The 13881-nt window shown below is 52.2% G+C and overlaps 1 protein-coding gene across 1 annotated transcript in view; it reads left to right on the top strand.

The window, feature by feature from the left end:
• Window positions 1-13881, top strand: part of BCR (BCR activator of RhoGEF and GTPase) — a 120446-nt gene that overhangs the window by 22221 nt on the left and 84344 nt on the right. The gene's annotated exons all lie outside the window — the stretch shown is intronic.

A 13881-nucleotide genomic window follows, 5' to 3' on the forward strand; every position in this document is an offset into this window, starting at 1 on the left:
GACATAGTCCTTGACTCCAAGAAACCCATAGATGGGTGATGTGATGGAGGTCAGTACCAACTGGGCACCAAGAAGAGACTAATTCTGCTGGATTAGCTCAAGGAAGGCATCTCGGAGAGGGTGGCCCATTAGTTGGGTCTTGAATGGACCCGAATGGAAAGGAGTGTGTTAGGCTATTGTGGAGGTGGGGGACAGGGAAGGCATTCCAGGCAGAGGCAGACCTGTGCACAGAGGCAGGGAGGAGTGGGACAGCACGGCTTGCCACAGGGTTCCGTGAGGCTTAGGACAGCTGGAGCATGGCACTGGGACAAGGGACCGACTGGCCATGAGGTAGGGCAGTGCAGTGTGCTGCCTCAGGCCAGAGAGAGCGCCTGGTGGCCTTACCTGGAGAAGGGGTGAGTATGAGGTGTAAGAGCCATCCTGGCAGCCACAGGCCTTGTTCGGTTTCCAGTCTCTGTGCTCAGGCTGCTGTGAGCTTCTGGGTACTTTGTGGACAGAACTCCTCCCCAAGATGGGCAGCCGGCAGCCCTGCTCTGGCCGAGGCAGGTGCACCTGCCTGCACTTTCCTTTGTCGTGGCTTCTTGGCTCTCAGTCTCCTGTTGAGGAGCACCAGTCCAGGCAGTGTGGTATTTTGTGTCTGTGTGCAAAACAGACATGCTCGAGCTTCAGTGTTTGTGGAATTCTATGCTTCAGTTGGCTCCTCACAAGGACGGTGTGGGGCCGCTGTCCAGAAACCTCCATGAGGCCCTCTTGGCAGTTGTAAGAACCTCAGGCTGGAACCCCCTGGCTGGAAAAGCAGAGAGAAGCAGCACTTGCTCCTTCAGCACCCTTCCTCCCAGGCCTGTGCCTGTGGCTGATTGAAGGCCGTGGCCAGGGCTGCAACGTTAGGGCCTCGCCAGGCCCAGAGTGAGCATGCTTACTTACAACGTACAACGTAGAAAAGAGTCCTTGCAATTTGTTTGTCTGTTTGCTTAATTGGTGGTAAACGACCAATAACATAAAACTTACCATCTTAACCTTTTTTGTATTGAAGTGTAGTAGACACCCAAAGTTCCATTAGTTTCAGGTGTCACCTTAACCATGTTCAAATGTCCAGGACAGTGGCATTAAGTCGTTCACATTGTTACATAGCCACCACCACCCTCCACTTCTACACCTGTTTTCATCTTCCCAAGCCGAAGCTCTGTCCCTGTTAAACACTAAGTCCCCACTCCTCCTCCCAGCGCCTGGCCTCCACCGTGTTCTACTTCCTGTCTCTATGAACCTGACCACTGAGGTCCTGCATGTTAGCGGAGTCATGCAGCACTTGTCCCGCCGTGACTGCCTTATTGCACTTAGCAAAATGTTTTCAGGGTGCATTCACATCGTGGCATGTGTCGGAATTTCCTTCCTTTTGAAGGCTGAATAGTATTCCATCGTAGGGATGTACAACATTGATTTATGCGTTCGTCTATGGGGAACACTTGCATCGCCTTCACCATGGGCTATTACAAATAATGCTGCCGTGAACCTGGGTCTGCAAATTTGGTGGGTCTTTTTTTAGCATCAGATTTTTGCACTTATTTGCCTCCCTTTTAGCTATTTGGTTTATTTATGTATGTATTGTTACTGAGATGGAGTTGGCATGTACCATTGTATTAGTTTGAGGTGGGTAGCCTAATGATTTGATGTATGTATACATTGCGAAATGATTATGGCAGTAAGTTACCATCCATCACCAGAGTTAGGAATTTTTCTCTTCAGCTAATTGTCTTTCAGTCAATTCCCTTTCCTCTTTTAACAGATTTCTAATTACAGGAATTTTTGTCCACGTTAGGAAAACGAAATTTTGAGTCGAGGGTAAGAAATAAAATACATACCTTGTAAATTATTGGTTCTTTTTTTTAAATACCAAAGGTTCAAAAAGTGCTGTGATGCCAGTTGTGGTTCGTGTGCGTGTGTGCACTGAAATGCGGCTTATAGATGGTGAATGTCGTTCTTTTTGGTGTGCTCTTCTGTGAATGATGACAGAGTTGTGTAACCACCACTACAGTTAGGATACGCAAATCCATTGCTCCAGAAAGTGCTGTCATCCCACAAAGTGCTGTCACCCCAGAGAGGGCCGTTACCCTGGAACGTTCATCACCCATGTCCCTTGGAGGCATCTCTTCCACCCGCAGCCCCCGGCAACCATCAGTGTGCTTTCCTTCCCTGCAGCTTTGCCTGTGCCCCAATGTCATATAAATGGAACCCTACAGAGTGTAGCCGTTTGGGTCTGGCTTCCTTCACTTAGTGCAGTTGAGATTTATCCAAGTTGCGTGTATTGATCGTGCATTCCTTTTTATTAATGAGGAGTATTTTGTCACCTGGGCAGGTCAACACAGGCCTTTTCCTTTCTGTTCTATTCGAACAGCATTTTCGAGATAGAGCTTACATACCATATAGTTTACCCGTTTCAAGTGTAGCATTCACTGGTTTTTAGCACGTTCACGGGGTTGAGTGACGCACCACCATCTCTGTCTGGTCCCAGAATGTTTTCATCCCCCCCAAAAGAAACCTCGTACGCAGGCGCCTCTCCGCATCCTTCCCTCCTTAGTCCAATCTGCTTGCTGTCTCTGTGGATTTGCCTTTTCTGGACATTTCGTGCAAATGAGGTTATACAGCATGTGCCTTTTGGTGGACATTGTCCTTTTTTTAATGGTTTCTTTGGAAGGCTCATTCTCCAGGTCATGTTGTATCCTGGGGGGTGGGGGGAGGTGAGGAGCTGCTCCCCTCCCTGTGTTCCTGGCTCCTCCCCCAGTGTGGCCTTTCTCTCCGGGTTTGGGGCTGCTCCCATCAGGGTACCAGGGAACAAACCCCTATCTAGGCTTCTAGCTCCCCTTTCTATAACCCAGGGTTCCACCTGTCTTGCCTTCAGCCTCCCCGAAGGGCTCAGATCCCAGAGGTGATGTGTGGATCGGAGGTCGGAACCTTCAGCCTCCAAGAAGGGCCTGCAGCTTTCGGGTATGCCTCTCCCCTCTCTGTGAGTCCAGCTGCTGAGTTCCCTTTTGCATGTTTGCTGCCAGGTTGGCCAGGCCCCAGGAAGGGGGGTGGGGGCAGGAGAACAGTTGCCATGGCATATGGCCATGATGGGCACCCATAGCCTGGAATCCAAGCTATGGACTGAGGACTGGCTTGGGTTAGTATGGGCAGATGCGCTGGTTCTGTGCGGGGCGGGCTGTGACCACAGTCGGATCCCTTCACCACCCGTAGTCCTTGGACCTGGAACTTCTGACACATGTCCCTGGGAACCTCTGTGATATTTGGAGTCTGCAGGGACACCCATTGCCCAGGACCCCAGGGCCTTACACTGGAACTTCTCAGAGTTGTTGCTGCATTGGTACACAAAACCCACAGGGCTGGAAGGGCCTGAAATAGGCCCTGTGGAGCTCGGTGGGGGCGGGGCTATCCGCAGGGGCCCAGTTCTCGTTCTGGGAACACAGGGGGCTTCTGGAGCTGGAAGGCAAGTGGAGACTTGCGTCCACGGAGTGCACCCAACTGTGAGCATTGCTCTGCACCTCCCACCACACGTGATAACCTCCGTGGGCCGCACACTCTGACCCTGATGGACAGGGTGTTTACAGCTTCGCACTTTGGTGTGTTTCCTCATTTGAAGAGGAAAACAGATGCACCTGCTCTCTGGCCAAGAGACGTGGCAGGTGCAAACCGCACGCCCAGTTCCGAGTGTTATCCGGACCGAGGCATGAGTTACTTGGTCATAAATCAGGGTCTTGTCTGCAGAAGACTTGGCAGTGTGAGGAATGGCCGTCTGTGTCCATTGCTGGAAGGGTGGGGCATTTCATTCACTCGGACACTGCCTTGGTGGGGCGCACCGTTAGCTGATGGGCCGCTGAGAAGGAAGGCAGCACTTCCAGTCATTGTTAGAGGCAGAGATGATTGTATGATCCCACTTTGAAGCTTCTGGAAAATGCATGTCTGAGAATTGTTGAGGGATGGTTACGTTTCTTCATCTGTAAAATAGGAATCAGAGTAGTCTTCTGCTCAGGGACTTGCCATGAAGATTCGGTGAGGTGATGCGTGCAGGAAAAGCACTTAGCCCAGCCCCTGGCGCGCTGTAAGGGCTTAATGACACTGGTTATTCTCACTGTATTGTTGTGATCACTGTTGCTGTATGACAGATAGCAGGAGAGGATGTTGGCTGCTTCATCAGCTGGCTGGAGGTTTGGGCTTGGTTGTTGTTGTTGTTGTTGTTGTCCTTGTTGTTTTTAAGGGACCAAAGTGGAAGATGAGATGCTGCCTTTTTTCCTCTGAGTTGGAAAAGCCCAGAGTGTGCATTTCCAAGCAATGATTTTTCAAATGGTTTGGTTTTGTTTTAGGAACAGAGCCCTTCTTTTGAAATGGCATTTTAGACCTCAGTACAGGGAACAGACGAGGAAAGAGCCACAGTAGCTGAGCCTGGCCCAGCTCAGCCTCCCCTCCAGGCTCTACCCCACCCCCGCCTCCACGTGGCTCCCAGGACCCTAGCTTGTGGCTGACTCTTTCATTCTGTGTGTGCTCTCCTGGGCAGCAGCTGGAGATCTGTGGGGAGACTCTTCCTGGAGATCTGTGTCCTGGGTCTTTTCCAAGTGGTGTTGGCTGGCCAGGGAGCCTGGCTCAACTTCCCTCCCAGAGTAGAGAAACAGAGTTGGTCCCTAGAACGACCTGCTCTTTTTGGCGGTGATGTGGGGTGAGGTGGGGGGTTTTGCAGCTGTGAGCCTGTGTGTGTGAGTGTGTGCTGTCCAGCCTTGCCTTTGCAAAGGGTTATAGGCGGGGCTTTCTGCCAGTCACAGAAATTCGCTTTTACTCTTTTTCTTTTTAAATTGTGACAAAATTTTCAAGCATGAAGTTCAGCGGCATTAAGCACCATTCACACTGTTGTATAACCATCACCATTTTCCATCTCCAGAACTTTTTCATCTTCCCCAGCTGAAACTCCGTCCTCATTAAACTCTCCATCCTTCTTCGCCTAGCCCCTGGCAGCCATCATTGTCCTTTCTGTCTCTATGAGCCTGAGGACTCTAGGGACCTCCCATATGTGAAATCATGCAGTATTTGTCCTTCGGTGGCTGGCTTATTTCACTGAGCATAATGGGAGGTTCATCCATGTTGTAGCGTGTGTCAGAATTTCCTTCCTTTTTAACACTAAAGAATAGTCCTTTATATAGATAGGCCACGTTTCGTTTGTCCCTTCTATCTATGGACATGTGATTTATGTCTCCCTTTTAGCTATTGTGAATGCTGCTGCTGTGAGCATGGGTATACACACTTTTACTCCTGACCCTTTGCAAACAGTCCCTCCTGCATGAGCACCCAGGGCCCTACTCAGACACCGTTAGTGGGAGATGGGAGAAGGGAATGGTTCTCTTGCAGTGACTGCCAGGAACCCTCAGCCCTCTGGAATGTAGCAGGTTGCTGATAAAAAGGGCTGGAGTTCTTGGAAAGGGGCGTTCCTGGCTGCAAGTCCTAATTCCATTTCCAGCCACCTTCTCTGCCAAGGGAATTTGAGTCAGCCGCTCCTGGGAAGTGGTGAGGCTCTGACGAGGTGAGGGGAGATGGGGGAGTGTTTCTGTATGATTCCAGCTGCCCCTGAGCAAGTCAGTGACAAAACCAGAGTGGAGTGGGACAGGGATCTGCTTGATTGGACATTTTGCTTCCATTTGACATTTGGGGCCTTCCTCCAGGCGGTGTTGGGCCCAGCCCTGGGGTGGGACTATGGTTCTGCACCCCGGTCCACAGTGCAGGAATTAGGATTGGAGCCTGCCTTCAGGAGACTGGGACATGTAAGAGGGATATGGGATCAGTCAGTCAAGGAAGGAGTCAGATGGTGACTGAGACTCCAGGAATTACACCATTCCTGTAAACCTGGGTCATTTTCTAGAATAACCAGATTCCCGGAGCGCCTAGGTGGCGCAGTCACTTAAGTGGCCGACTCTTGATTTTGGCTCAGGTCATGATCTCAGGGTCCTGCAATTGAACCCTACACTGGGCTCCACACTGAGCAGGGATTCTACTTAAGATTCTCTCTTTCCCTCTCCCCCTCCACCCGCTCCTGCTCTCTCTCAAATAAATAAATAAATCTTTAAAAAAATAGAATAACCAGATTCCCATGGATTTTGCCATGTTCAGGAAATCTGGCAGAGTTGGTAATTACAAAGTCTAACTGAGAAACATCTTACACATAACCTTCTGTTTCCCTTGAGTATTTGGGAGGAAGCTGTGGGTGCATTTTATGGGTAGGTGTTCCAAGCTCTTTCCTCTTTGGTTGGGACTGGGGGCCTTGATAAATGTCAACAGCCCCACTTTCTTTTTCTTTTCTTTCTTTTTTTTTCTTTTCAAGATTTTATTTATTTGAGAGAGAGAGCGCAAGAGAAAGCATGAGACAGTGGGGGGGGGGCAGAGGGAGAGGGAGAAGCAGATTCTCCACTGAGCAGGGAGCCCAACTCAGGGCTCAATCTGAGGACCGTGGGATCATGACCTGAGTCGAAGGTGGACGCTTAACTGAGCCACCCAGGCACACCCCCCCGCCCCCACAGCCCCACTTCTGATCTGCATGAGGCTTTCTGCAGAAAGCAAAGCCTGAGGTTACTCCTAGCCCCTTTTCCATTATGCTTCAAGGGCATCTTTCTCTTTGAATTCTAGTGTCTACATTGTTGAAAAGTCATTAACATGTTTATAAGCTCAGACCCAGTCATCCCACCCTAGGGTATTTTCCTAAGGAAATACGACTTTTCCCCCCCTCTTTTTTCCTTTTTGGTATTATTATATGAAGGTATTCATTGTGTTCGTAACAGTGGAAAATTGGAAACAAAATAAACGCCCTGCAATAGAAAAGGGGTTACAATAACTTGGTCGACTATGATGTCATCATCAAATGGTAAGGATGAAAATTGTGTAGCAGCATGGGACTTGTTCATACTGATTGTGACGTGTGTGTCAGGATTTGTGTCTGTCATCTCTTGCTGTCTAACAAATCATCAAGGAGATGAAGTTGTACGGGGTTTCTTCCTTTCAATTCTGGCTACTACCATGTCTTGTAATAGGTTTAAAATGGAAATTCTGGACATGATAGTCATTGGGTGCCTAGACAGAGGATGATGGGGTTGGCGGTTAGGTGAGGGTGACTGTTAGGTCTCCTAGACTTGCAAGCTTGGCCAGTGTGAGACCTCTGCATCCTGCACTTCGGGAAGAAGACTTCTGGAGATAGTGACTGGCACTGTGGGACATGTTTTAGCTCCATGGTCTCTCTTCCTCTCACCTGGACAGAGGGTGGATGGGTCTTGATGGCAGCACAAATGGACCCATGCCATTGGAGGTGTTGGTCACCCATCTCCATAAGGCAAGTGCGGCCCAGCCAGCACCAGATGACCATCCCGATATAGGAAGAGAGGACATCATGGGAATCCTCTTGTCCAAGGACACTGATAATCTGGTTGTTTTGAGTTGGGGTCACAGGTGTATTTTTCTGTCCCCCCACGTTCCTTTTTGCAGGTTACTGCTGTTCCCCTTAACCAATGGTTCTTTGTAATCTCCTTGCAGGATTTTGTGAGCTTGAACGTGCTTCAGAATAAAAATGTAAATAAATACCCGGGGAACTTATGCTCTGTCTATGCATGGGATGGCAGCACTGGAGAAAGGGCGTTCCTGTGCAGGCTGGGGCTCTGGTCTGTGCCAGTGGCTGCTGGGCTTAAGTTACAGCTGCCTGCCCGGCCATGAGCCGGGCCAGTTGCTGGGACAGGAGAGGCCTCAACACCCACACAACCTGCTGGAGGGAGAGCTGTGGCCCAGGTTATTGAATCCTGCCTCGTGAAAAAAACTTGGGTCTTGCATGACTGTGGCCAGGATATCAAGGAAGGGGTTTGAACCTGCCCCGAGCGAATAAATGGACCTTGTTCCAGGGGAAGCGTGGGCTGTGGAATAACCCTCCTCTGATGAGAGTAATTCCTTTCCTAGTGCATGGGGACCTGCCTCCTCTCTGCGTTCCTACTCTCATTCTGCTATTCCTCCTGAACTCCCAAGCCTTTAGAACACTGTTGGCTGATCCCTTTGGCCCCCTCTGCCTGGGCTTTGTGCCTGACCTGATCTTCGGCTCCCCAGGCGGGTCAGAAGCACTGGGAGCTGGGTGAGCATCCATGTCTGCTCCTGCTGCTTGTCGGCCCCAGAGCTCCTGTCCTCTCATCCCCCTCACATCCCCCCAGGCCATGTAAGGATTCCATGAGGTGACCAGGACAGGGCCTCGTGCCCAGCGAGCATGAATCGCTCAGAAACTGAGTTCCCCTCCCTGAGTTCAGCCTTTTCTTTAACAGCTGCAGAACTCTGATTAGCCAGAATTTGTGGGACCTCCAGTATCTAAGGCAGATGAAGCTGGTTGATGCTTACTTCTCCCCGACCTTGTCCCAGCTCAGCCTCCGTCTCTGCTGCTGTGGGTCCGAGAGCTGGGAAAGTGCTGCTTCAGGCCTTGGTCTCAGGGGTAACGGGGAGGAGGGTGAGGCCTGGTCCTGGGTGGGCCCAGGTGACTAGTGACAGCCTGGCAGCCTAGCCTGGGGCTGGCTTCAGTGGGGGCAGTGGTGGCTAGAAACCAGCCTGACGGACGTGCGGGCTTTCACTTGCCCCTCAGGCCACAAGTGACTGATCTGGTGTAAGGATTTTGGTCCTCCTCCTGAAGACCCTTCACTCCCAGCTCCGGGCAATGGGGCCAGGGTCCAGGTCCCACTGCTGGGGGAGGAGGAAGGAGAAGAGATGGGGGAGGCCCACCATAAAGGGCTGATTTTTCTGTCCTGGAATGAGCCAGCTCCGAGGGTGAGTGGCTGTCAACAGCTAGGATGAATTGCCTATTTACTTGTTTCATTAAGAGGCTCCTTGCCCGTGGGAGAGGTCGCAGCCTTGCCCACCCTTTGCGGGGACGAAGTGGTGTTTACAGAGCGGCCAGCTGGTGCAGGGTGAGGAAGTGGCTAATCCCACATTAGGGAGCCAGGAGGGCCTGCAACATGCCAGCCCGTTCCTGCCTTGCTACTACCCTAATGGCCGTGACAATGGCTGGGTGGACAGAAGGCTGGGCCAGCCAGGCAGTGAAAACAGGAAACCTAATCTTTTCAAAATAATCCAGGGGGAGGGGAGAAAGTGAAGAAGCGAAGAGCATAAACTGACAGATGGCCCCTGCGGGGGAGGTGTCTTCCAGCGGCTGGGGCTTCTCAGGGTTGGAAATTGCAGTGAGTCAGCGAAAAGTTGAGGGTGCTCTCATCTTTCCAGGTCTGTCCCTGACGTTAGATGGTGTGTTAGCAGGAAGCCTCCTACCCCAGCCTCTCACTGTGCCTATTAAACCCATCCCCTGTTGCCTTGACTATGCGTCCCTTACCTTGATTGTGACTTTGCCCTGCCCTTGGGCATGGCCCCTGGCCCCGCTCCTCGGGTCAGCCAGTGGATGCACCAGATGTGTGTTCACAGGGCCCAGTCCGCCCTGGGCTTGGGGTCCCAGGCCACGCTTTCCAGGAAATCGGGCCTGCGGGCCCACGCGCACTGGGCCTTCCCACCCTTCTTAGGTTCTGCTCGGCAGCAGAACAGCTCCCTGCTCCCCGCTAGTTCCAAGTTCTTCCTCCCTTGTGCTTTCTGCACGGCATTCTTCACCTGGAATGCCCCTCCACGTGTCTCCACCTGCCCAGATCCATGTGTCCTGCAGGGCCCGGCTCCCATGCCACCTTCCTCATGGGCTCCCTTTGTCCCACCCTGTATCCTTCTATCGCCCTTGACTTGTCTCCCTCTTCTGACCTCTCCAAGTGGCCCCTCATCCATGCCTCCTTCATGTGCTGTCCAGGCTCGTTTGGTACTTGTGTGTGCACTGCCTGGTCTTTTGCAGCAAAGAGCTATCCTGGGATATCTCCTCTCCCTGGGAGGACTCAGCCCCCTGGGCTGGCCGCTGCTCTGTGTGTGTGTGTGTGTGTGTGTCTGTGTGTGTCTGTGTCTGTGTCTGTGTCTGTGTGTGTGTGTGGCCACTGCACAGAGGGGTGAGCTCACCTGCCACCCACTCTTTGAGACTGGGCACAGGCTCGCTTGTGGGCTCCAAGTCCAGCAGAGCACACAGGGGCTCTGCTGTCCCCACCCTTCTGAGTCCTTGAAACACTTCCATCCCTCAAGTGGGAACCATGGGGTCCCTCCCTGTGCCCAATGTGCTTCTGAAAAGGAGGAGGGTTACCTTGAGTGTTTGTCTATGGTGAAGTGAGCGCTGTGTGTCAGGTTCAGGTGGGCTGTGCTGGGGGTGTAACACCCTTGGAGAAGTGGGGTGCAGACAACACTGGGTGGTGGGGGAGTGGCTTTGGTGTCTGCCCACCCTGGACACCCACTCTACGTGGGTGATTTTGGCTCCGTGGCTCAGCTGTCTTTGAGGCAGCATTTGCTTCCAGGCCTGGAGTGCTGAGAACCTGGGGAGCTCAGCCTGAGGCCCCGAGCTGCCTGGGAGGCCTGTGGCATCCTGAGGAGTGCTTTCCTTCCCAGGCCATTGGAAAACTTGGCTCAACCAAGGGAGTTGGTGTGAGTGTGAGCATGTGTGTGTATGTGTGCATACACCTCTGCGTGTGGACACGAGTAAGCATGTGTGTGTGCATACGTGCACCTGTGCTGCCCACACATGGGGAGAGGAGCAGTGGTTCCAGGCTGGGCGTTGGGCTGTCCCCCATTTTTTAGTGTCTCTGAGCCTTGCTTCTCAGATGAGGATGCTGACCTTCTTGTGTACCTCTGAGAAGATGAAGTGAGAGCCTTGCAACGTCCCATATATGGTGATGCGTCGCAGACAGGCCCTCAATACAGGTATAGTACTAGCTCCCTTCCCACCCCGCTCCAGACCATCAGCTTCCTGACTAGCTGGGCCTCACTTGGCTCAAGGAGAGCCTAGGTGAACAGGGTCTTCACACCCCCGGACTCCAGTTGGCAAGGGGCCTGGCAAGTTCTCCATCCTTCCAGGGCACAGTGGGGCTGTGTCATTAGCCTGGAGATTTCAGGTTTGTTTGTAGGCCCCAATTATAGGTGTTTTCGCCTAGCTGCCCACACAGCGGTGACCAGCAGCTCTGATCCCCTTCTTCCCTGCCGCCGGGCACTGTGCTCACCTCCTCCTCATTCCCTCTTCCCCAGTGAGCCCTGAACCAGGCCCTGCCTCTTCCTGCCTTTCCCGCAGGCAGAGGCCCTGGTGCCTGGGACCCACTGCCGCTTAAGGGCAGTGACAGGAGCACTCTCGCCCTTATCTCGGCCGCCAGCCTGGAGGGCCAGTTTATCTCTCCTGTCCACACAGTCTAAAGGAAGCTGGTGCTGAAACGGCAAATGCTGGCCTGACTCCACAACAGGAAGACGGGTGTGGGCGCGGGTCCCCCGGCATCGACCATGGCTGCCACACAGCAGTTACTCCTGCTGGTCCCCAGGGCCCTTTGTCCTGTGGCTGCCTCGGTGGTTTTTCAGACTGGCATTTATACTTTTGACTTGGTTGCATTTTCTCAGAGCTCTTTGTAGACTGTGCAATGGGATGTTGGGGTGACTTGCACATGGCACCATGGTCCTGGTGGAAGTAGCTGCTACCCCCTCCCTCCCTGGCAGCCTGGGCAGGGCACAGGGTGGACATTTTTCTTCTAAGGCTCATTGCCCACCTCCAGGAAGACCAGATATCTCCTCACTCTGAGCTGCCTTGTGAATGAGTGAGAGAATGAGCCTCATTCTCCCATGGGAGGGCAGAGGATAGGAGGACAGCCCACTTCCCACCTTCCCATCCACCGTGATGCCATCAGTCTGCCCAGAAGAGGAGAGACTCCCTCCCAAACCTGGACAGAGCAGCCTTTGACGAGCCCAGAGCTGCTGGGGGCTGGAGCCAAGCGTTCTCATCCATTTCTCTGACCCTCTTGGCCACAAGGTATGGGGGCAGCCTCAGAGACCTTGGAGGCAGTCTGGGCATCAGGGGCAGTTGGCTGGGCTGCCCCAGGAAGGGCGTGCCAAAGCAGGAGAGGGCCAAGCCTGCCTGGAGCCATGCTGAGATCAGCTCCCCTTTGAAACATGTGTGTCCTGCTTAATGAAAGAAACAGTTTGGTGTCGTGCTTTTTCTGTGCCTGGATTCCCCTCTCCCATTTAAATACAGAGGAGGACACCTGACCCTGACCCTGGACCCGTCTGGACCAAAGACGTCATTCGAGCCCAGAGTAGCATGCATTGTGATTATTTTGGGACTTCCTCTCCACGCACCTCTGGGCTCACTCACTTGGTGGACCCCACCCTGCTTCTCAGACCCTGCCCATGGCAGGCTGGCCTGGTCAGGTGGAGGGCGTGGGCTCTGACAAAGCCAGGGCTGCCAGCCAGAGACCAAACTGTAGGGCCCGTGCTCCAGGCTCTCATACCTGAGACCTGGAAGGCATGGCCTGAGCTCCCTCCTGCCCAGTCTGTGCTGGCAGCTGTTCAGGACTTTGTTTTGGAGGAAATCCCTGTGGATCTGGAGGAGGCTGAGATGACCCAGGGCTTGTTCCTCACCCTTAACCTCTTGTTTGTATCCCACTGACACCGTTGTCTATTTGCAGTATGGCTAGCAGCTTGGGGGTTAGGTAGAATGGCAGTTCTGGGAGTCTACAGTAAGGAATTCCAGATACTTTTGTGTCTTCCTGTATCCTAGCTTTTCCATCCATTGGCAGCACTTTTCCAAGACTTGTCCCCTTTTCTGGCCTTTGCTATCTGGAAGTTTAGGGGCCAAATTCAGCTCATTTGATGTAGTTAACACATCCCAGAGACCTAAAACATTCTTTGGGCCTTTTTGTTTTCTTCCCAGTGGTCTTATTTTCACACTGTTTAATTTCTTAAGGCTGCTTCAGATCCTTTTGGAAATAGACGGGTAGAAACCTACACAAATAAGCTCCCCACCCAGCCTGGCATGCTCCCTTGCCCACATCCTGCTCTCCTTCCCTGGGACCTGGAGGCCTGCTGAAGTGGGGGCCCCTCCTTGGTTGGGGCAGGGCGGGGTGTGGTGTCGCCTTAGAAACTATGCAGACCTCCTCCTTGGGCTCCCAAATGATTCATTTCCTTCAAATGTCCTATGCTGTTTTCCAGTAGAATCTCCATTATGTGTGAATCAAGATCCTGGCTCCTATTTTCTGCCATGACTGATGTGATCTTTCCCTTTAGAAATATTCTTCGTACAGGGCGCAAAGTCCTTCTTTTATACTCGTTGGTACTGAGAGTGAGTGAATGTTTGTGCACGTGTGTGTGCACGTTATTGTCAGGTGCTGCATGTGAAGCGAGCTAGGGAAGACATGCTTTTGTCTCATGGCGTGTTGCCTGTGCTAGTGGGTTCTTGTCAGCATTTAAATGCCTGGGCAAAGATGAGGAGAAAAGTCCCTAATCATCATAACAGATTTCTAGGTCCACAGAGATGGCAGGAAACAGCCAAGTTCTGAAACTAAGGAGAGGAAGGTGGTTGGGGCTCTCCTTGTCATTTAGGCCAAGGAATAGCTCAGTCTGGCCACTATTTGCTTTTATGGATAAAGTTTTATTGGAACACGGTACACTCATTTGTCCATGCATGATGTACGGCTGCTTTCACGCTGTAATGGCAAGGTTGAGTAGTAGTGATAGATACCACATGGCTTGCAAAGCTGAAAATATTTACTAGCTGGCTGTTTTCAGGAAAAGCTTGCTGACCCCTGGTTTAAGATAGAACACAGAGGTGGAAGGCCCCAGAATAGCATTCCTACATAAGAGAGAGTCTTTTTCTCTCTAGCAGTTTTGTCTTTTTCATTAGATTTAATATGGTTAGTCTCCTCAATACCACCTGAGGGGGGCCAGAGGAGCAGGGTCCTGGAATTTGGGTTCTTGGAGGACAAAATCTCAAAACAGCCCTGCCAGGTTACT

This window comes from Ursus arctos, unplaced genomic scaffold (genome assembly GCF_023065955.2).
Source record: "Ursus arctos isolate Adak ecotype North America unplaced genomic scaffold, UrsArc2.0 scaffold_34, whole genome shotgun sequence".
NCBI lineage: Eukaryota > Metazoa > Chordata > Mammalia > Carnivora > Ursidae > Ursus > Ursus arctos.